The 23,891-nt window shown below is 44.4% G+C and overlaps 1 long non-coding RNA gene across 1 annotated transcript in view; it reads left to right on the top strand.

Annotated features, from left to right (window-relative positions):
• Positions 1-21,225, top strand: part of LOC142046326 (uncharacterized) — a 56,673-nt gene extending 35,448 nt beyond the window's left edge. Inside the window, exon 4 of the long non-coding RNA XR_012655229.1 lies at positions 20,762-21,225. This is a non-coding gene — a long non-coding RNA (uncharacterized LOC142046326). The remainder of the gene's footprint in view (positions 1-20,761) is intronic.
• Positions 21,226-23,891: the final 2,666 nt, after the last annotated feature.

Below are 23,891 nucleotides of genomic sequence, written 5' to 3'. Positions count from 1 at the left end.
GTATAATTGCTGAGTGCAGTGTAATTCTTTATTATTATTATTTGGATTCAGGCTACATAAAAACAGCTGCGTGCTCACACACTTTATCTATAAGTGCACAAGCTATCACAGGATTTAAAAAAAAAATTATTCCATGTTCCCATTGACACAGGGACACCAAAAAGATCCTGACATTGTATCCCTGAAAAAGTGACCTTGCTAAAATAAAGTATTTTTAAGGTTTTAAAATTGTTGTGTCCAATTAAGATAAAATTAATATCAGAAAACTACGTATTTGGATTCACCTTGCAAATGGAAAAAGAGCCTCATATTTCTCTGATTGCATTGCCTTGCTGCCTTGTTGTAGTGCAAGTTCCACAGGCATAAATTAAGTGAAAGGGTGTAGGGCAAGTTTATATTTAAAAAACAGTGCAGTGAAGATTAATTTTTCTGTTCCTCATGCAATACAGAATGAGGCAGAGGCAGCACGTGGGAAAGAGGTTTGTGAATAGCACAACCATGGGCTTGACTTGTTGTTTGTGCAGTTCACACCTTTTCCAAGTAAATTCATTAGAAATCTATGTAATTGTTGAGCAATGTTTTATTGAATTGATCTCTTTAGATTATCAGTGGAACAGAGTGAGAAATTGCAGTGTGTGACTGCCAACAGCATGCCTCTGCTGCAGTTCTTCACAAGACCGGGTCTAACTTATTGCAGAATGAAAACAAAGTTTCGAGAGAGAGAGTGAGCTTGGGCGTAAAAACCCCTGCTGTACTTGGATTTCAACAAAACTTTCAAGAAAGAAAATATTTTCTGATGAAATGCTGGCTCGTTTGAAGTCAATAGCAAATTGATTTCATTGGTTGCAGGATTTCACCACTGATCTGGCCATTTATAAAAGCGGGACTTCATAGCCACATCCAGCCATGTATGTGTAGAAAATGTTTTTGAATTACTTTTCTTCAGTAGTCTCTACAATACAGGTAAAAGCCTGGGTTCTGACACACTCATCTGACCTACCTGTATCAAGCATGCTTTAGGGTGTTACACATATCACAACCTTGCATCAGCTATGTATGGCTGTCCACACTGTCTGTGCCAGACAGCCCTGTTTTGTATTCATGCATTCTGGGGAAATCTGGGCAAGCTGCGCTATACTCCCTCAGCTGGCTCATAGGGTTGTGGGTTATCAAGGCCCTCCTGGCTACTGTGCCACATAAGATTAAGGATATTTCATGCCAATCCCAGTGTCTGCACAGAGTGGACATTTCCAGAGTTGAATATCTGTTTGGTGGTTCAGGGCTGCATCCTCTGAGTTTATTAATGATCATGCTTAATTTCCTAGAAGTGGAAGAGCTCAGAAATGTTCCTGAGAGATGGGGAAGTATGAAATGGTGCCCAAAAAGAAGGTGGCTCCTAATGTAAAAGTGTGTATCCCTCTACCTTGCCTCAATGAATCATGCAGTGGTGAGACTCTGGATCTGTTTTAGGCATTGAGCTTTCCTCCTGTCATCCCCGTCATTTGGGAAGGTACGGGAGAAGCTTTTGACTATATGATGTGGGTTGCAGATTTATGACTTTCTTACCAGAAAGGCTGGCACATGGTAAACCCACCTGGTTGGGAAATGTGCATTCGCCTTGTGGTGTGGTGGATGTGAACCAAGCGGGGAGTCAGGCTGTGTTACCTCCTGGTCACAAACATGATAGCATCTTGCATTAGTCAGACGTTAAACTCCTCCTTAGCTGTAATACATGTGTTGTTGAAATTCAGATTCCGTTAGTCCTTCATAATTTGTGCTTGGTCTTCTTTTAAATTAGAAGGGGCTCAAAGGAAATGCTTTTCGGTTGGATATGCCAAGAACTTTTTTCTTTGCTTGGTTCCTTATTGCATGCCATTGGTGTTCGATAAGTGAAGAACTGTATGAATGTTTTTTAACATCAATTGTTTCTAAGAGGACATGAACTAGTACAAAACCTGATAGACAATAAAAGGAATTTTAAAAGACTCATTACAGTTGAAAGACAGTAATATTTTATAAATGTGCTAAAGCACTGTAAAATTACCAGGCTTTATGTTAATTCAGATTTTGTCACATAGACCAATAAACACCAAGGAAAAATTAACTAGTGGGTAGTTGGGGGGGAATGGCACATACGGCATATTTGTGGTTTCATGTTGTAGACGTTGTGATACTGAAGGTACTTTTGTATGCAAAGCTTCGCCCACAACTTATGACTCAGACAAATGAAAGGAACAGCAACACTGGGGAGAAGGTGCAGAGTGGCAAAGGGTGAGCAATCAGAGATGTAATACTGACTTTATAGAGAAATTGGTTTCATTAGGTTTCATCTTACTATCAGGATGACAGTTATCATTCATAGTCATCTGTATTAAACATAAAATCCTTTCTTCTGCAAGAATTTATCTAGGAAACCATAACCAAAAGTTATATCAATGATAGCACAAACATAAACAAGGACTTCAGAAAACCAACAAAGGACAGAAATCTCATGCTGAGTCCAACCAATTGTGACATTCAATTTGTTATGATCATGTACCATTGTTGTGTTGGAGACAAAGAAGGATTTATTTGTCCCTGTCAGAGTTCCTGCAAAGTCTTGCATGGTGGAGGTGCCCTGAGTGGCTGAAAGCTTGGGGAATTCTAACTGCCTCCATTTTGCATTAGGGTAAAGGATTTAACAAGATGAAAGCCAAAGGAGAATCAGCCCCTGAGGCTGTATTTATTATCTGCACTTTGGCTTTAAACAACTACCTGGGAATAAATTACATCTGCTCGTAATGTGAAAACAAATCAACAAAGAAAACCCTACGTCTTTATGTGTTAAAAATTGTTTGTGGCACTTCTCTCTTTATGACAATAAGACTAGAACAATAATAAAAAGCAAAGAAAGCACTTTTAACGTGTGATTGGATTTACAATCTAGTTTAAGTGTTAATGTTGGGGCATTCCAGCTAATATGAATGAAAAACAATTAAATTAAAGTATAGGCTGGTGAACAAATGCTCCACATGATATTGTAACATAATGTTTAAATGCTGAAGTGAGGAGATGCAGTGCTATACAGCCACCTGTGGGTAAGGCTGGATCAGAAGCAATGGAATAAAGATGGCTGATGAACAAATCTGAATTCATTTTGTAGATATAGCAGAGAGATTAAGATCTCTAAGAATGTGTTTGTACATATGAAGACGATACAAAAAAGAGAGGCCCTGAGCCACATTTTCCTCGCTACTGGAAAACTATGGTGAAATATTTAAGGGGAGGAAAAAAGTGATAGAGGAACAGAAGTACTCCTGAGAGACTATAAAAAGCAGAGACAATCAAACTCACAACCCAGATTTAGAACATAGATGTCCATGTGATTTTACTGTAGAAGAATCCACATGGACTGGGGTTCCAATGTGATAAGCAGACAAAGATCTGTGTCTGCTCCAGGACCAAATAGATGAGATTACGTATTTATAAGGAAATGCCCTGGAGACTTTAGAAATGTGATGAAATGCTCTAAATCTCAATGTGCAGAATGGGAAAGATACCAGTAATATCAGTAATCGTAATCACAGCTACTTTTAAAAATTGAAATAGGGAAAAGCTGCTTATTTGTATAAAAGAAAAAGGTGTCAAAGACAGAGGACAGTTCAGAAGACTTCTTTGTTAAACAGTAGGATATAACTTTACTTTCTTAGGTAACTAAGCATATTCAAGTATCAGAGGGGTAGCTGTGTTAGCCTGGATCTGTAAAAGCAGCAAAGAGTTCTGTGGCACCTTATAGACTAACAGATGTATTGGAGCATGAGCTTTCGTGAGTGAATACCCACCTGCATCCAATGAAGTGGGTATTCACCCATGAAAGCTCATGCTCCAATACGTCTGTTAGTCTATAAGGTGCCACAGAACTCATTGCTGCTAAAGTATGTTCATGGATTTTAAAGAAGTGTTATACAGTGGATGTGTCAGTTCTATTGTTGCTTAAAACATGAGTTTGGAGTCATCAGAGAGAAACAAGTTCTACTTCTGGGTTAGTTTGATTTGATTAGATCCTATTCAATTCTTTAATGATATGACGGATGGAATCCCAGTGAAAGCAGTAACAGTAAAATATGGTTTTATAGCAATTTTGATGCAGCTGACCAGTAAGCCAAGAAAATGAAAGGCCACTAGAAGCATAAGTTTATACACTTATTAGTCATTACATCTGTGGCATGAATGAAAATAGGAAAAACAGAAATCTAATGTTCTTCTTCGAGTGCTTGCGCATATCCATTCCAGTCAGGTGTGCGCGTGCCACGTGCACGTTCGTTGGAAGATTTTTACCCTAGCAACACTTGGTGGGTCGGCTGGGCGCCCCCTGGAGTGGCGCTACCATGGCCCGACCCAACGGCCCTTCAGTTCCTTCTTACCTCCCGTGATGATCGTTGGAACAGTGGAGTGTGGTTTTACTGATCTCCACCTCCCTAGCTACTCGTAGTTCTCTAGTTATTTTGTTATGTATATAGTTCAAAGTTATATAGTTATAGTCAATTTTTATTGTTCATAGTTAGTGTATAGTTAAGAGAGGTTTGGGGATTAGCCTCTTCCCCGCACCTGGTGCAGGGGCCCATGCCCGGTTCTCCAGGTTTCAAACCGTGCTCAGCCTGTCATAAGCCAGTGCCGACAGGAGATCCACACGACTCCTGCCTTAAGTGCCTCGGGGAATCTCACCTGACAGATAAGTGTCACATCTGCAAGGCTTTTAAGCCGAGAACAAAAAAGGAGCGGGACTTTCGGCTAAAGCAGCTCCTCATAGAGGCGGCTCTTACCCCTCCGCCTTTGGCACCGAGCGCTGGTCAATCGGCTGGCAGAAGCACCTCCTCAGCACCGGACCACGCCAGTACTGCCAAGGCCTCTTGGCACCGGCCGTCGCTGGCACCGAAGTCGACTCAGCACCACTCCCTCTCCGCGAGGTTGAGAAAGCCTAAGACTCCTGCTGCTTCTGTGCCACCTGCACCGCAGCCAGAGAGCCCGTCTAAGTCGGATCGCCCAGCGCCAACACCTGCCGTGGCACTGACGACGTCGGCACCGTCGATTCCAGTCCCACGAGGACCATCGAGTCCAGTGCCTGTTAGCTCCCCGGCGTGAGCCGTGATTGAGCTTATTATTCCATCCACACCAGAGACATTCTCAACGGTGAGAGATCTGATTGCCATGACAGAGTCGATGCTGCCTCAACCCCCGGCACCACCAGTGCAGGTAATACAGTCTATCGGCAAGCCTGACTTGATAAGACCATCCTCTGTTGGCACAGCAGAGCAGCACCGTTCACGATCACGGTCCCACAGAAGTTCCAGATCCCGTCGGCACTCCCACCTGACGCTGCTTGCAGTCCCAGTACTGTTCTCCTCCTCGGTACCGGTCGCACTTGCGGCACCGGTCGGTATCCTGTTTGCCGGCCCGCTACTCTCAGCACCATTCCAGCTCCCGGCACCACTTCAGGCACCGTGACTCCCGTAGCTGCTCTCGACGTCTTGCCTTGAGATATTGGTCGACCTCCTGGCACCACTCCGGTCGCAGGTCTCCATCTTGTTCCCAGTACCGGTATGCCTCCTGGTACCGATCTCTGGTGCCGAGTAGAGCAAGGTCCGCTAGAGACAGAGACTCTACCCAGGGCTTTTCAGCACCTCCATGGCCATCCAGACACGCATCAGTGTCCTCCCACGTGGACAGCTCTTATGCTCAGGACCGCGATTCTGATGTGCCCACCAGAGTCTTCCAAGAGACCCAGGCCCAGGACCAAGGACCCCATCAGTGGTCTTTCTGGACACCTTGGGCGTACCACCAGGCCCAAGGCGTACCAGTAGTTCTGTCACGCTCTGTCTTGTCAGAGCACCGAGTGCCAGAGGCGATGGTTAGCCGTCTCCCTCCGACTGCTGCAGAGGAAGCCCCAGTTCACCCACCAGACTCCCAGGTTCCACTGGAGCAGGAGGTCGCCCAAGAGCAATAGGCCACACAGGACCCACTCATCGCCGGCATCTCCTCTTCCTCTTCTCCAGATGAGGTGGTGGCAGGAACATCCTCCTCGGGCCCTCCACCAATCGACCTGAGAGCCCATCAGGACCTCCTAAGGAGGGTAGCACTCAATATGAACCTTCAGGTGGAGGAGGTCCCGGAGGTAGAGGACCCGGTAGTGGACATTCTATCAGCGGATACCCTGATGCACAGCCTGATGCACAGCCAGCAGGCGCCAGCCCCGAAATTGAAGGAGGCTAGGCGAGTGGACCTACTCAACCGCAAGGTGTGCTCAGCAGGGACCTACAGCTTCGGGTGGCAAATCAACAGGCCTTGCTTAGCCGCTATAATTATAACACCTGAGTGGCGGTGGGTAAGTTTACGGAGCTTCTCCCTCAAGACTCCCACCAAGAGTTCGCTGCCCTCTTGGAGGAAAGGAAAAAGATGGCCAGAACTTCACTCCAGGCCTCCTTGGATGCAGCAGACTCAGCAGCCAGGACTCTGGCCTCAGGTGTTGCCATGAGGCTCATCTCATGGCTTCAGGTTTCAAACCTCCCACCGGAGCTGCAGTATACCATTCAGGATTTGCCATTTGATGGTAAAGGCCTCTTCTCGGGGAAGACTGACCCCAGGCTGCAAAGCCTGAAGGACAACAGGGTCATAATGCACTCTCTCGGCATGCATACACCGGTGACCCAATGCAGGCCTTTCCGTCCCCAGCCCATACTTTGTGCCTAGACAAAGACAGGACTTTGGCAGGCAGCGTGGCCGAGGTGGTCGCAGACGACCGTCAGGACCCCAAGGGAGCCAAAATCAAGGTCCCTTGAAACCACCACCGGACCAAAGACAACCTTTTGAAGGTGTGTCCAAGGGCGGCGTACTAGTTACAGGCCAGGATCCCTCTCCTCCCTACTCCAACCGTCTCTCCTACTTCCTCCTGGCGTGGTCCCAGTTAACTTCAGATCGCTGGGTCCTACGCATGGTAGAGTATGAGTACCACCTCCAATTTATTTCAACCCTGCCCTCCCACCCTCCAACCCTGTCCCTCTTCAGGGATGACCCTCGTCTCAACTTTTGGAGCAACCCTCTTACAAGAGGGTGCCAAGACACTCCTCGGCCAAAGGAGCTATAGAGAGAGTACCGGGTGGACGAAAAGGGCAAGTGGCGTGGTTTTTAATCCCGTTAATTTCTATCCCCAAGTTCAAAGGGAGAGTCTTCAGACCTATCTTAGACCTGCGGGGTGCATGACAATACGCAGTTTACGATAAAGTTGGAACGTTCTGTCATGTAATCCCTGAGGGAGACATTATCCTGTCCTTGATCCTGGAAAGACTGGATGGCTGCCCTCGATATGAAAGGACGCGTACTTTCACACGCATCGGATGATTTACCTCCTCAACAGGAAGAAGACCTCCGGCTTTGGTAGCCAACTTCAGCACTTTCAATTTAACAGCTCCTGCCATATTATTAAGGACATTTCTAACAGCCCCAGGGATACTTTACAAAAGTGTATGGCCCGTAAAGTTTCGCGCACTCATCATCTACCTCCGCGTACGTCGAATACACGCTGTTTTCCATATGCCTGGAGCAATTGGCTCCATTCGAGGGCCATCCCGAGACAAAGAAGTGCAAGACTTCAGTCTGTGGTCATACGTCAAAGGACCATATTCAAACTTCAGCGTCTAGGCCTGATGATCAATATAGATAAAATCCACTCTGGTTTCCCACACAGGAGAGATTAGACGTTCAATAGGAGCTATCACTGGACTCCCAAGTCTAGCCAGAGCCTGCTTACTCAAAAGCCAACAGTTTCAGGCAATGAGCAACAATCATCCGTGGTCCTACAGAATTTCCCCGACGACTCGGCTTTTCGCCACACTTGTCTCGTCCTCCCTGGTCACATGGCTGCCTGAACGTTGTGTAACCAACACGCCAGGCCCTGACACGCGCCCTCTGTCCTCCTCAGTTTGGCGTCAACTCGGTATACCGCGCGTCAGGCAAAAGGGACCCAATAAACAGATAGCACATTCCCACCGAGCACCCTAGGCCCCTAGAACGGTGGCTATTCCCTCCACCTGAATGGTGCAGGAATGCCCATTCCAATCCGCGCCAAACCCTCCAATGTCCCTGACGACAGATGTTCATCTCTCGGGCTTGGGGTGCTCAACTCTCGTCACGGCTTCGTACTACGGCCTTTTGATCCTTCTCAGGAGCTGCATTACCATAAATGTCTGAGAACTGGAGAAGCAGTCCGCCTGGCGTGCCAGGCAATTTCGCACGCAACAGTTGCGAGAGCACATGTGATGTCTACAATCAAAAGTGTTTACAGAACAAACACAAACGCCATGTACTCACATAAAACACCAGCGAGAGACACGGTCCTGCCCCCTTTGTCAGGAAGGCCATCCACCGGGATTTTTTGCATAGCCCCACTCAGATCACGTAAGATTCTGAGTAGTGTCCTTACTCTCAGTGAAAGTTCGGGAAGCATAGCCTCATGGTGGAAATCGAGCTCCGCGCAGCAGGTCTTTCTGTCTCACGAGTGGTTGATCCCACCCGAGCACGTTATCATCCTGATTTTCCAGAAGTGGGATTTTCCCACATAGACCTGTTCGCCTTCCCGCAAGAAACCACGAAAAATGCCAGATGTTCTGATCCTTCCAAGGTCCCTCTCCCCCGGTAATCAATCTGCAGACACTTTCCTGATGCCATGGAAAGAGGCCAGCGTCCTTCCGCACTGTTATACCCGTAAATGGATAGGGGTCGTACAGCTGTGGGTTCACAAGTCCTGCCTGATCTCTGCAGGGACAAGAGCGTGCATCATCATGATGCTCCAGCGTGGTCCAGGCAGGAACTGGTACACGCCATGGTTGCTCGACCTGTTGATAGCCAACCCAATTACCCTGCCTCTTTGGCCAGACCTCATAACTCAGGACCACGGCAGACTTCATCACCCAGACCTGCAGTCCCTTCACCTCACAGCATGGCTGCTGCATGGTTAAGCCAGTCCAAGTTGCGTTGCTCTGCCTCAGAACAACAAGTACTCCTGGGTAGCAGGAAACCTTCCACTCGGTCAACGTATCTGGCCAAGTGGAAGCGTTTCTCCTGTTGGTGCAAAACGCATAATGTTACTCCCAGCGAGGTCTCGATCCCCACCATCTTGGACTACCTCTGGTCTCTCAAACAGCAGGACCTAGCGGTATCATCATTGAGGGTGCACTTGGGGGCCATCTCTACCTTCCACCCAGGGGAAAGTGGCTGCTCCGTGTTCTCACACCCTATGGTTTCTAGGTTTCTTAAGGGCTTGGACCGCGTATACCCCCAAGTACACCGTCCTGCCCCAACCTGGGACCTCAGCCTGGTTCTAACCAGACTTATGTCTGCCCCTTTTGAGCCGTTAGCAACCTGCTTGCTACTATACCTGTCCTAGGAGACAGCTTTCCTCGTACCCATTACTTCAGCCAGACGAGTCTCTGAGCTTAGGGCTCTCACGGTGGACCCACCATATACTGTGTTTCACAAGGACAAGGTGCAGCTGCGACCACACCCTGCTTTCCTCTCTAAAGTGGTATCGGCCTTTCATATCAACCAGGATATCTTCCTTCCTGTCTTCTTCCCGAAGCCACACTCGTCACGACGGGAAAAACAATTGCACTCCCTAGACATCCGTAGAGCGTTCGCATTTTATATCGAGCGGACAAAACCCTTTCGTAAAACGCCCCAACTCTTCATCGCGGTGGAAGACCGAATAAAGGGCCTACCTGTCTCCTCCCAGAGGATCTCATCTTGGGTGATGGCGTGCATCCGTACTTGTTATGACTTGGCTCATGTTCCCTTGAGCCACCTCACTGCACATTCTACCAGGGCTCAGGCTTCATCTGCCGCCTTCCTGGCTCATGTACCCGTCCAGGAGATATGTCGTGCAGCTACCTGGTCCTTGATCCACACCTTTGCCTCACATTACGCTCTGGTTCAACAGTCCAGAGATGATGCAGCCTTTGGCTCAGCAGTTTTGTGTTCTGCAACATCTCACTCCGACCCCACCACCTAGGTAGGGCTTGGGAATCACCTAACTGGAATGGATATGAGCAAGCACTCGAAGAAGAAAAGATGGTTACACACCTTTGTAACTGTTGTTCTTTGAGATGTGTTGCTCATATCCATTCCAAACCCACCCTCCTTCCCCACCATTGGAGTAGCCGGCAAGAAGGAACTGAGGGGCGGTTGGGTCGGCAGGGGTATATATCCGGCGCCATGGCAGTGCCACTCCAGGGGGCACCCAGCTGACCCACCGAGTGTTGCTAGGGTAAAAATCTTCCGACGAATGTGCACGCAGCGCGCGCACACCTAATTGGAATGGATATGAGCAACACATCTCGAAGAACAACATTTACAACGGTGAGTAACCGTCTTTTGGAAGTTGATGACTGCTTTGAAATAGTGTTCTCTTATTTTCATGAAATTAGGGGTGGAAGAATGAATTGCTTTACCTATGCCATACTGATGATTGGAGAGACAAGGTGAGTGAAGTAATATCTTTCAGTGGACCAACTTCTGCTGTTGGTGAGAGAGACTAGCTCTGTGTGGCTCAAAAGCTTGTCTGTCTCACCAACTGTCAGAAGTTGGTCCATTGAAAGATATTATCTCACCCACCATGTCTCTCTAATATCCTGGGATTGACAAGGTTCCAATTGTACTGCATGCTGTACTGATGGTAGTATTTCCAGTGGGTTTACATAGTTATATGTGCAGATTTATTCATATGTATTCCAGTCACCTTGTTACAAAGTTATGGACAGCAATTTTTGAATAGGCTGTCGTAGGTGGAAAATAAACTCTTTAAGTCAGCAGATATTGCCTTGATTTAAACATATAATGATAAAGGGTCAGATTCTGTGATTTGAGGGTCTGCGTTCAGTGCAGCATTGGTTGGGAGGGGGAGAGAGATGGGTAGGTGGGGAACAGAAGTGACTCCAAGACACCTTTATGCTTTCCTGATCCCAGAGTTAGCTGGAGGCCACAGCTTGAATGTTCTTTTTTATGCTAAGGGGTCATTTGGATAGCTGGGAACTATCTGGCTATACTGATGCCCTGACCACACCCACTGCACCAGTGCCTGGGATGTGGATGGCATAGGATGCACTGTTCTGAGCTTAGACCATTGTAGGATTCTCACTCTACTGATTTCAGTAGAGTTATTCCAGATTTATCCTATTGCAACTGAGGTCAGAATCTGACCTTGATGAATCAGATTCTGTTTCACTCCCAGCCAAAGAATTTTGGCAGATATGTTTGTAATTCTAAGAACAGTGTTCTGATCTCATTTACATAGGTCTAAATAATAAATAATTCCACTGAAGCAAATAGATTTATTCCTTGATTTATTGCAATCTATCTGATACCAGAATCTGTCTACACTGCAATTAAGAAACTCATGGCTGGCCCGTGCCAGCTGTCCTGGGGCTCATGGGGTTCAGGCTCTCAGGGCTGTTTAATTGTGGAATAGACATTTGGGCTTGGGCTGTAGCCAGGACTTTGGGACCCTTCCACTTTGCAGAGTCCTAGAGCCTGAATCCATACTGCAGTTAAACAGCCCCTTTGCCACAGCTGTATAATTGCAATGTAGACGTACCCTAAGTAACTAACTGCAACCAATGTTCCCCTGCAAATTACAAAAAAGAATTCTGGGGCAGATTCTGATTTCAGTTTCCCTAGATTAAAGTCAATGGAATTGCTCTGGATTTATACCAGTTCAACTGAAATCAGTATCTTGCCTTTTAAAGCCACATGCATTACATGTACTTTTGTTCCAACAAATTTTGAGCACATACCTCCCACCCCCACACTACTTTCCTAGTGTCCTGATCAAATGTGACTTTTTTCACTCCTTGAATTATGTCCATATTTGACATGATCTGCACTGGAGCTTATTAAAATCTGCAAAGCAAATACATGAGTATATTTCTGTGTTTTGATTTTCTAGGTGACCAATGAAAGAAAATACTTAAATGGAAATGGGTGAAGGGTGTTCATTTGAAATGGATAACAGTTTAGTGCCCTCAGATTGCTGACCACTGTTTGTCAGAGATGCTAAGAAAAGAATTAACTTTTTTTAAGAAGGTTTGAAACATTTATTTAACAGAATAAAAATATACATTTTACCTAGCTAGGTTAGATTTTTTACTGTTCTTTTTTCTCAATTGGTTCTCTTTATTTGCTTTCTAGTATGTATGTCTGGTGCACAGTGGCACCCACTAGTTAAGGCAGCCATTGATAAAGACAAAATGTGCCCTTCAGGTTTGATTTCTTCTATTTGATTTCTTCCAGTTATTTGCTAGGAATCAAAAGAACAGCAGGGCCACAGTGTTTACAACCCGGGGGAAGGTAGGAAGAGAAGGAAAAGAATCATTTGCAAGTATTTGTGTTGCATGGGTGCTGTAAGATTTAGCCTCTGACTTTATAGGTCTCATCTCAAATATTATGTAAAAAGATTATTTGGAGACATTAACTGCATTACAGTTGGAGTGAAAGTCTACCACTGTTTATGTGTGTGTAGAGAGAGATTTTTTTCTTCCTTTCAATTTTCAGGTGCCTTAGGAAAGATTCCATTGGCTAGCCTGATACAGGTACATCTTCAGATTTTCACATTGCACAGGAAATCTTATAGGTTCAAATTTCTTCTACTAATATTATGTATCTTTTTTTTAATTTTTTTTTGGTCACCACTTCAACTTCAACCTCTTTATTGGAATCCTGAGAATGCCTCTGTTTCTGTCTACCTCACACATTCATCCTGCCCAGGAGTTCTAAATCCCTAGAACAGCACATCCTCATTCCAGATAATAAATACCAAATTAGCACACAGGTCAGAATTTTCAGATCTCTGTTCTGGAACCCAAATGTCAGAGATATTTAGAAGTGCATCCTTTCCTCTTTCCTGTCCCTGCAGCCTCAACAGGTCCTTAAGTGTTCCCCTTTACATGACCACAGAAGAACACCTGCCTTCTCTCTCCCATGCAGCCTTAGCTGATCTCTAATCCTTCCCTGTCGGCAACTTCAGCAGATTCCATCACTCCCTTCTTCACCTGCAAACTTACAGGCCTCTGGTTCTTCTCCACTATCTGTAGATTTCCTAAAGGGGACCCACTAAGTCTTCTTCTGCCTGATGGACCCAGACAATTGCTTCACTGAGTCCTTGCATGCTTTTAGGATTTATATTGCAGGACAGTCCTGGTTTTTTAATATTTGTTTTGGTTCCTCTTCTTCACTCTTGTAGCTTGTGCACAAAAATCTCACAAAAGGGGGAGCTATTAGTGGGTTTAAAGCTATAACATTACATTTGTCTTCACTGGAGTACATGGGTATGTTATAACATTGAACTAGATACATGCTTTGCACAGTTAAGTAGGCAGGGTGAATTTCTGTGGCTATCTGTGGGCTAAGAGAGAGACCTTGGGCCTGATTCTCCACTGCTTCATGTCTTGTGTAGTCATTTACACCTGTATAAACTGGATGTAAAATTCTACCAAAAGTGTAAGTGAGTGGAGAAGGCAGATTTGCTGTTTATGTGCTGTAGTATGGCAATCCTATACTGCTAATGGTTGGAAGGAATTAGAATATTTGGAAATTTAACAAGAGTGGAAGATTCTCAATTAATGAGTTGTTCCTGAATTCCACAAATACTGCAATAAAAAAATCTACTATGTAATGTGACAGATATTCCTTAAATGAAGTTGTAGCCACATGGAATGAAAATTGACTTAAAATTGTTTAGTATCCAATGGCCCATAGAAACCCCAATAATTACAGCACTTATAGCACTTCATCAGTGTATATGGACCATATGGGGGTGACAGGAGGCTAGGGAGAATCCCCACACCCCCGGGCAGCCGCAGAGTACAGCCAACAGAAGTGGCTTCTGCTCACCAGCCTTAGTATAGGGACATGCCAGGGTTGGGGCTAGCAGTGGGAAGGGGCCAAAGAGAACATGACTTCAGTTCTAATATTTACAGGGATTATAGGCTGCTGCTTCACAGCCCATGGCAGCCCTAGAGAGACAGCTATAAATTGGAACAGACTCCAGGCTACTGCAATTAATGCCAGGGTCCCTTTCACCTTTTGCAGTAACTCAGAATCTGAAGAGCACAAGGATGGCATAAAGCCACATTTTCCCCCAGTCTCCTTGGTCTGTGTTTTCTGGGTTGCATCTCTGAAGAGGCACAGCAGAGAATTTAGACTGTAGGGCCTAATTCAAATTCTGTTAAATCGTTGCAAATTGATTTCAATGGGAGTTGGATCAGGTCCATATTGAGCTAATAGTGACTCACATAAGTGTGCTGAATGAGCTGCGAGAGCTAAGCAATGGCATTGCCTACTGTATAACTCAGCATACATTTTTGGCTCATTTTCTGATATGCAATGAAAAAAATGGTGCTGCCTAGAGACACAGTCAAATTCAGCCCTGCCAGAGGCAAACGCACCTTCAGTGAGGTCAGTGGGATTATCTGCTTATGCCATGGCAGAATTGGGCCCTATGTCTTTAGCTAGCAGTTTGGAAGTGATGTAATTAAGATTTTAATGAGAAATGTCCTTCTCAGAAATCCTCCTTAATTACTGAAATAAAACAAGTCACACTGGAGAACCAAACCAATGCAGAATTACAGGCTAAGGATATAGCCCTTGGACAGCACCATTCACTCAGTGGGTGGAGCCATCCCTACAAGTTCTGCAGCCAGTAGCCTACAGAGAAAGATTACTGCTCTTCTACAGAGCAGCAACAGCAGCATAAAATCTAGTTGTGGGAGCACTTAACACTTGAAATAATTTTTAATATACTTGTCCTACAGTGGAGGAGGAACATGGGAGTGGAGGAAAGAGTTTTATGCCAGCAAATTCCACGTTTTCTGTTTTTAGTAGAAGATGGATATAAACAAATTATCTCACAAACTATTAAAATAAAGTATTTCAATAAGTGGCTGATGATGGAGAAAGTTCAATATATCTATTGCCACTATGTAAATACTATTGTATTATTTCCAGTGATTGGCCTTAGGAAATAGGGATTGTCAAACTGAATCAGACTGGTGGTCCATCTAGTTCAATATCTGGCGTCCAACAGAGGCTAGAATACATAGCTCAGAGAAAGGTCCAAGAAACAGTGCATTAGGCAAGTATGGAATGACCTGCCCCTAGAGAAGAGTATACTTCTAAACCCAATAGTTATAGGTTAGCTTAGGCTTCTAAAAAGTCCTCTATTTTTAATATTATAACTCCACACAATCTTATTATCCATATACATGTCTGATCCTTTTTTAATCCTGCTAAGATCTTGGCTATCTTGTTATAATAGTTCCACAGGCAAGTTTTGTTTTTTGTGGAAAAAGTATTTCCTCTTATCACTTCTGAATTTACCACTAAATTTTCAGTGTCATTGAATGTCTCCTTGTTCTTATACTATGAGAGAGGATAAATATGCCATTCATTATTTTGCATCCTTATATCATATTCCCTCTTGTTCAACTCCCCTCTAAGGTAACAGTCCCTATCTCTTGTCATATGAGTCTTTCAATGCACCAATCATTCTTATCATCTGTCTCCAAGTCGTCTCTAATTCTGCTATTCAACTTTGAGATGGGATGAGTAGTATTCCAGGTGAGGGCATGCCATTGATTTGCATAATGGAATTATAATATTTTCTGTAACTATTCTCTATCCCATTTCTTAGGCTGTGACGGGATCCCTGGGGTGCACCTGGGACTGTGCCTCCCTGAACACTCTGTAGCCTGGGCTGTCTCTCACAATGCCTTGCTAATGACCAGCAGCAAACCCTTCCAGGTGCTGTTATCACTCAGCACAACAGCATATGGAGCTCCACACCCAGCTATATTGCATGAATGCTCCCAGAGCCACTCTTGAATCACAAAAGGAAAGGCACCAGCCCAAGCTCCTAGCTCCCAGCCTTGTACCTCAGAAATACATCATCTTGCACTGCTCAAGATGAGCAGTGCAAATTTATTAGTTGATTCACCGCTTCATTAATGGAACGTGGTTATATGCCAGCCTTTGCAAAACCTGAGCCGTTTTGCCACACACTTCATACAGACTGACTGGTAAAGATAAACAGTAAAGCAAATTTATTGACTACAAAAGATTTTAAGTGCTAGGCAAAAGTCAGAGTTAGTTATGAAAATAAAATAAGAGCACTCAGTCTAAACTTTCAATCCTATTAGACTGGGCGATATCTAGATTAAGCAGTTTTTCTTACCCCATTGGATATTGCAGTTCATAGTACACAGATTTCGCCCTTGAAATCTGGGGTAGTCCTCTTAGTTGGAGTGTTCAGAGTGTCCTTGTTGTTTCAGTGTAGGTGGGTGAAGGAGAAAGGCCCAGCATCGGTCCCTTGTGTTCGGTCTTATACCCTCAGTCCATGTGCTTGAAAAACACAAGTTCAGGCATGTCTGGATGAGCATTGCTGAGTCTGCAGGCAAGTTTGAGCAATTCCCCTGGTGTGGCCTCGTGCAGGTGACTCATTGTGTTGTCGCTCCCTTGCTGGACAACGGTTGTTGATGGGTTGATTGACACCCCGCCTGGATGATGGGTACTTTCCTTGCTGTTGCCTCTGGGGAGCTAATATCTGGTTGATTCCCCAACTTTACAGCATGTTTTAGAGACAACCATACAACACAATTCTCATAACTTCAAATAATTAATTATATAAATATAGAGATAGAGAAATGACTTTCGGCAGATCATAACCTTTCCCCTGATACCTAACAAGGCATGCTTTTTATGTAAGATCACTATCATATAAAAATGAGAAATATGGGGGTTACAGGGTGCTCCCCCAAGGTATAGAATGTCACATAAGCATCCTCACATTTTGTTCTTTTTTTTATAATTAATGTTGCACATTGAGTAGTGGTCTTAACTGAGGTGGCCATGGTGAAGTTCAGCTCTTTTTCTTGAATTGACAGTTAAATTGAAACCCATAAAGTATCTGAATAATTCAGTTTATTCCCTGCAACATATATTACTTTGCATTTGTCAACATTTAGTTTCATCAGCCATCGTGTTGTCCATTCACGTAGCTTGCTTAAGTCTCTCTGAAGTTCTTCACAGTCTTGTCTGGTGTTGATTAGCTCAGATAATTCAGTGTCAGCTGCAGGTCTACCTTCCCTCTTTTCCAAATCATTAAGAAATTTATTAAACAGCATACACCCTTGTGGCACTGTGACAGAGTGCTGGGGACCAACAGCTGAGCCAGCACTCTGATCACTTTAACACCAGTTAATTTCCCCCAGTGTGGATATGATGAGGCCTACTTGGTGGATTAGAATGGGCTAGGGGAGGACTAATGAGCAAATTGGCCCGTTAGCCCAGTTGGTATGAGAAGGCACAGGAAGGAAGTGCAGGGGACAAGATGGCAAGCTAGCAGACCTGGAATCAGGAAGGCTCTCTGGATAGAGAGATCTCTTCCCTCTCCTTTCCTTGGCAGAGAACTGAGGAAAACCTGAAGCTGTAAATAATTATAGTGTATGGGTCAGTAAGATGCGGGGAAGAGGAAATGTAAGTAAATTGCACTGGTGTGTTTAACAGCTAAAGGTCTCTGAGTCTGTGTGGGCAGAGCAGAAGATCAGAGCAGGATGGTGCCCTGTCACAGGCACACTACTGTTAACCTCTTGTCATGATGAAAACTGACCGTTTTCCCCTGCTCTTTGTGTTGTCTCCTAGCCAGTTTCTGATCTATGTGAATACTTTACTTCTCACCTCATGACTAGTGTCTTTAGTAGCTGCTTGTGAGTATTTTGACAGTCTTTTTGAAAATCAGGATAAATTATGTCAACTGGTTCTGTTATCTACTATTGTATTGACATATTCAGAGAATTCTAACAGATTAGCAAGGCACAATTGTCCTTTGCAGAAGCTGTGGTGACTAGGCCCCATCATAGTATGATCTTCGAGGTGCTTTATAATTCCATTTTAAACTATAATTTCAAGCAATTTACCAGATACTTATCTGTAATTGCCTGGATCACTCCTATCACCTTTATTACGCATAGGTACCACATTTGCCATCCTCCATCGCTCCACTACAGTGGCTGATTTGGTCATCCTAGTCAAGAAGATGATATGTTCCAGTGTTTCTCAAACTGGGGTTGCTGCTTGCCCAGGAAAAGCCCCTGGCGGGCTAGGTCGGTTTGTTTACCTGCCCCGTCCACAGGTCTGGCTGATTGCGGCTCCCACTAGCTACAGTTCGCTGCTCTGGGCCAACGGGAGCTGCTGGAAGTGGCACGGGCCGAGGGACTTACTGGTCACCGCTTCCAGCAGCTCCCATTGGCCTGCAGCGGTGAACCGTGGCCAGTGGGAGCCGCGATTGGCTGGACCTACGGAAGAGACAGGTAAACAAACTGGCCCGGCCCGCCAGAGGCTTTCCCTACCCAAGCGGTGACCCCAGTTTGAGAAACACTGATATATCCTGTCTGAGGGATGTACAATCTACCACTCTTGTATGATTATCTCTAGAAACATGTAGTTCTATCTTTGCATTAGTAGTATCTAAGTAATGTAAAAATGAATGCTTTAGACCTGGTCTCTTCTTACCCACGTGTATGTTGACTTCCTGGTTTACACTGGTGTGAGAGAAAAGTCAGTCCATTTATATGTTTCTCTGAGCAGTACTCTTTTCTGGTGATTCTCAGGTACTCCTCTGTTCCCTATGACACTAGTTTTATAACGGATGAACTGTGCTTAGGCTACTACTAGCAATAGAAACTGAAATTTTAGTGCAAAGTTTTCTGCCACATAACTTTACTGAAGTCAATAGTTGTGCCCCCAGAGAATTTGTATCCAATGGAGTACTTTGAAACGCACAATCATGGAAATTTTTTAGAGGTCTAATCTATTTTCTACATCTAATCTAACTGCCTACGTTCCCATAATAGTAGGCTTTCTTTCAGTAGAGGTTGATAGCTGTGTCTCCTACAGCTTGTCAGTATACGCTTCTTGAATCCAAACAAGATAACTGGGAGCAACCTAACATGCCCATTTCACCTCTTCTGCACTAAAAGGACTAAGCTTTCTGGGAGAGATCTTCAGATAATGTAAATCAGCAGGGCTCTATTGACTTCAGTGATATTATGCCAGTTTACACCAACAGAGGATCTGACTTTCTGCCTCTGTGGCACTCCCATTTTCACCAAAAGGCAGGTATTCTATTCCTGCCCTTGCATATGGGATAGCGAGTTGTTAATTCATGGTGGCTGGGCACTGCCCTCATGACTCCCTCCTTGCCTGCAAGAATCTTTAGACTTAAATAAGATAAGAGGGGCAAATTCTCAGCTGGTGTATATTTGCATAGCTACAAAGTTTAACTCCAGTTGAGAATTCGGTCTGTCATCTCAACTAGGGTGCAAAATAGAGTTGTAGAGCTCTCTCCTGTAGGAAGTGGGTGGAGGAGAACTGTGGCCATCCCACCATGTCAGTGCACACACTCCTGAATGCAGGACCTCTGAGTGCCAAAATAATGGCAAAAAAGTGTATTAAGCAAAACTACAAGGAATAAAATGAAAAAAACAGCCTTATGCAAATACAGTAGTTTGGACTACCATGCAAATGACAGTTTGTGAATTCATGGCCTCAAGCCTGGACTATGCTATGGCCATTTTGAACTTCTTCACTGCTGAAAGGCCACCCTAGAACAAACAGATCTCACCCCTGGAGGATCGCAGGTGGCACAGAACTGCTATAGTGTCTCCAGTGCACTCCAAATTGCTCCTGCCTTAGGGAGCATGACTCATATCCAGCTGCTGCAATGGCTTCTTGGGGTTGTAAGCAGCTGGTGCAGATTAGGGACATGTGTAGCTGCTTTAGCCCGAGACAGGCAATCAGTCCAGCACAGAGCAACCCCAGGATTGTGATAGTGTAAAAGGCATTTCAGCATCCTGGCTCCTCAACTGCAATGAACACTCAGCTGACCCTATGTAGTAAAATTAAAGACAGCACTGGTGACATTTGGCCTCTGTCATACATTTCTGACACCACTGAACATAGTTAAGGATTTCAGTGCAAACTGTGGTCATCCAATATAAGAAAACTCCACTATTGTACGTGGACCTGGGAAGAGAGGATGGCTAGAAGAAAGGATGGGTGACTCTGAAAAGTGGAGACATAACTCAGTAGTAGAAACTTATCAAAATATAGAAATCAGAACATGAACTTCAGTTTTCCTAGCAGGCAAGCTCCTGAACTTCTGCACCTTGCCTTTTCTGTGACCCTCACCTCAGCAACCTTCCTTATTCCAAAGCAGCCTCACACTTGTGCCTGGTCACCTTTTATGGAACCAAAGTGAGAAAATAAGATGGCATTAGATCTATTAACACATTTTCTCAAGTGAAATGGAGAGATGAGGGGTTGAGGCCTTGTCATGTTTTGCATTAAGCTGATGCAACAGGGTCTGCTGGAGCCCCTGGGCTTCTGGAGTGGGACCTGAGCATGGGCTATTAGAACCGTCAAATCACTTACTCAGCAGCAGCTTTCAGCAGAGGGGCAGAAGCTTGGATTGTCAGCTAAAATCCTAACTTTATTATCTTTTTGGTGCACTGAATCAATGTGGATCATTTTATGGCTTCTTCAGTAAGTGACAAGGAAAATAATTTGCAGTGACCTTCTCCTGTGTATGTGGTCAACATAGATTGTACTTCAGAGCCAGTGACTAGTGCTGTGAAGTGAAGTCCTGGTACTTCACTAATTCTCTTTGCTTCATTTTTTTTTCCAGCTGTTCTTTTCAGTGTTTACCAGTGAAAACTCTTTGGTGACTTTATGGAGAGATCAGAGATGACGAGCGCAAGAGCCTTGGTCTCAGGGCACAACGTGTTAGTGAATGGTTCTCCTACAGAGCATAATTTCCTCTTCACCCTGGACAAAGATTTATGGGAATTATTCTGTAAATACCACCAGAGAAGAGAGTGGTTTCCTGTATTTCTTTTCAGTAACGTAAAGAGCTTTGAAAGCAAATAATTACCAGGACTGGTTTGAGAAGTGCAGCCATCATCAAGTCTGGGAATTTCAAAGGAGTTAGACAATAAAATCTGGACCCCTAATATCCTAAGGCTCCTCTAAAATCCCAGTCACACACAACTATGGGCATTAGAACTTTTTTTTTTCTTGAAGGAGGGAATTTAGGACAAGACACTAAGGGTATTCCTGACTCATTTTGAAAAGTGCTATATGTTCTTTTAGCTGCACCTGGACAGCTACAGATGTAACTTTGCTCTATCTTCAAAGATTTACATTAAAGTTATTCCATTTTCTTTTAATGATCACAGTGCTGATTCTATAGATAATTTTTTTTTTAATAATCAGCAGAAGCAAATTTCAGTGAAACATGAGATTTTTTTCTCCCTCTGATGTGTGGAAGAGGCTCTCTGGACCCCTACAATGACATTGCCATAGTCAGCATTGGAGAACATATCCAGAATATTTGGCACCAATTTACAATTCTTCAAAGCAAATGATATTCAAAATTGGAAGAAAAAATAGCTCCATGGAGAATAAAACAGACTAGACAGATGCTGCAGCAGTGGAACTATTTACTCACATGGTAACGTCCCAGGTTCCAAAGAAAATGAATCCAAACCCTCACTCTCTGGGCTTCTGTCTGAGCATCATGTAAGTGAGACTCCCTCTTAAACATGTGCAAGTGAATCAAATTTTGGCTGAAGCTAGTTGAAAATCAGAAATAATTTTCCTGAAAAAATATTTCAAGTTTTAATTGAACTCCCCCCCCAACTTTTATACAGAATTTTTTCCAATCAGTTCTAGTGCAGGAGATGAATAGGGTGAAGCCAGCTCTGGGAAAGATATGTATTTGTTTTCTCTGGCTGAAGGTGAGGTAGGGCTCTAATATTCACTCGGGAGAAACTGGCTGAGTGAAATTCAGAGGTGAGGGAACTACATGAGACCTAGTAGTCCTGGTTTGCTACAATGGAAATAAGAGTTAAGTCTAGTGTAACTGAGGTAGCTCTGAAAATTAGGGAGTTACCAAAAAGGAGATGAATAAAGATGTTGAAAAGGCTACATTCGGGAAGTGTAGAATAAAGTGTTGGTTTATTTTCTTGCAGTCAGATTTTTTCTAGTAAAGGTTTCACTTGGCTTTGAGGCTTACTAAGCTCTTTAAAAGAAAAAAAAAGGATCAAATGCCCCTTTCCTCCTAACTACATGCCTCTTGTTGCTTAGTTAATGAGTATTATTGAGCTGACAGCACTGTGGTGCATGTAGCTGCACTGTGTCTACCTGTGAGATTACGGAAACTGTGTTCAGTGGCTAACTGGGTGAGTGAGTAGAAGCTGAGCAATAAAGCATCTGTGTATGACAGCAGAACACAATACTCAAGTGATAGCATCTCACATGAGCTTTTCTAGACCGGAAAGTCAATGTAGCTTAGATAAAGCTGAACAGACAGTGTTATTTGCTTGCCCATAGCCTCAGTGGCAAGTTGCTTGGAACAGGTTATTCTGATTTATTGATTAAAACTAGACATATGCCTGTTCAGATAAAATCTCAGCTCAGTTTGTCAGATAGTGAGCAAATGATGATTAAAAAGTTCATCTTGCTCAATTTTTATCTGAACAAATATATCAAATACCAGGTTGGCAGAGTTCCTCTCCGGAGGTTTTTACTTTCCTGAGTGTTCTGATCAGCAAAATCCACAGAAGGACTCTGTCACAGTCCAGGGCAATTGCACCTGTATTGCAAGGGCACCACTCTCAGGCCTCCACTTCTCTAGCAGATGCCTTTCTCATGTGGAGACCCATGTCTCACTCCCTTCTGACTGGCCTATTTCCAGGCTGTCCGACACCTTGCCTTCACTGTGTTATTCCTAGCAAAGACATGTTGTCCAAGTACATTTACTTGCATTCTCATCAGAGACTGGTAGCAGAGTGATTGTCAACAGTTATAAGTACCACACAGTTCTTTCAGTGCAATGTGCAAGTCTGTTTTATTAAGGAAGAAAAGCATAGGTGCTGACTCAGTGGGCGCTTCGGTGCTGGAGCACTCACAGAAAAAAAAATAGTGGGTGCTCAGCACTCACCAGGGGGCCCCACCGATCATCTCCTCCCCCTCCTGCCCGCCACTGATCAGCTGTTCAGCAGGAGGCACTAGTGGGAGGGGGAGGAGTGGGGACAGAAAGAGGCGGAGTGAGGGCAGAGCACGTTCAGAGGTGGAGGGAATGGGATAGGAAGAGGAGGGGCAGAAGGAGGTGGGTTGGGGTCTTTGGGGAAGGGGTGGAGTGGGGTAGGGCGGGGCCCGGGGTGGAGTAGGAGTCGAGCACCCCCAGGGAAATCAAAGTCTGCTCCTGTGGTAGGGCAGCAGGGCAGTTGTGCTGATATGGAGGGAAACCAGCAGCTCTTTCGTACTCTGGCTGGTGTCTGAGAGCCTGATTCTCCACTTCTGTAGTCATTTCCTTTTGTGTGAGAGAACAGAGCTGGTAAAAAAAAAATGGGTTTTTTTAATAGAAAAATAAAATTTCTGTGAAAAACTCAGAAAAATCAATTCAGAATGATATAGTTCTAGTAAGCAGTAGTCAGCCACCTCTTTTTTTACATCTCTTACATAGTAGGAGAGAGTAATTCCTTCTGTTGCAGGGAGTAGTGCGTGACATTCTATGGCCTGTGTTGTTATGAAGGAGATCTGACTTGATGATCACAGAGATCCTTTCTGGCCTCAAAAGCTTTGAATCCATAACATGTGGATTTTTGGTACCTAAAATGAAACTACTTTTAGGGGCTTCTTGCAGAAGATTACTAAAATATTAGGCTGTGGAAAGCATTTTTATTCCAGCCAGATATGACACTGGCAGTCCAGGTGCCAACTTATGTCAGAGCCCCAGGCCAATTCACTTGTGT

This window comes from Chelonoidis abingdonii, chromosome 2 (genome assembly GCF_003597395.2).
Source record: "Chelonoidis abingdonii isolate Lonesome George chromosome 2, CheloAbing_2.0, whole genome shotgun sequence".
Classification (NCBI taxonomy): domain Eukaryota; kingdom Metazoa; phylum Chordata; order Testudines; family Testudinidae; genus Chelonoidis; species Chelonoidis abingdonii.
Note: the sequence above shows the minus strand (reverse complement) of the source record. Positions and strands in the feature narration are given on the sequence as shown.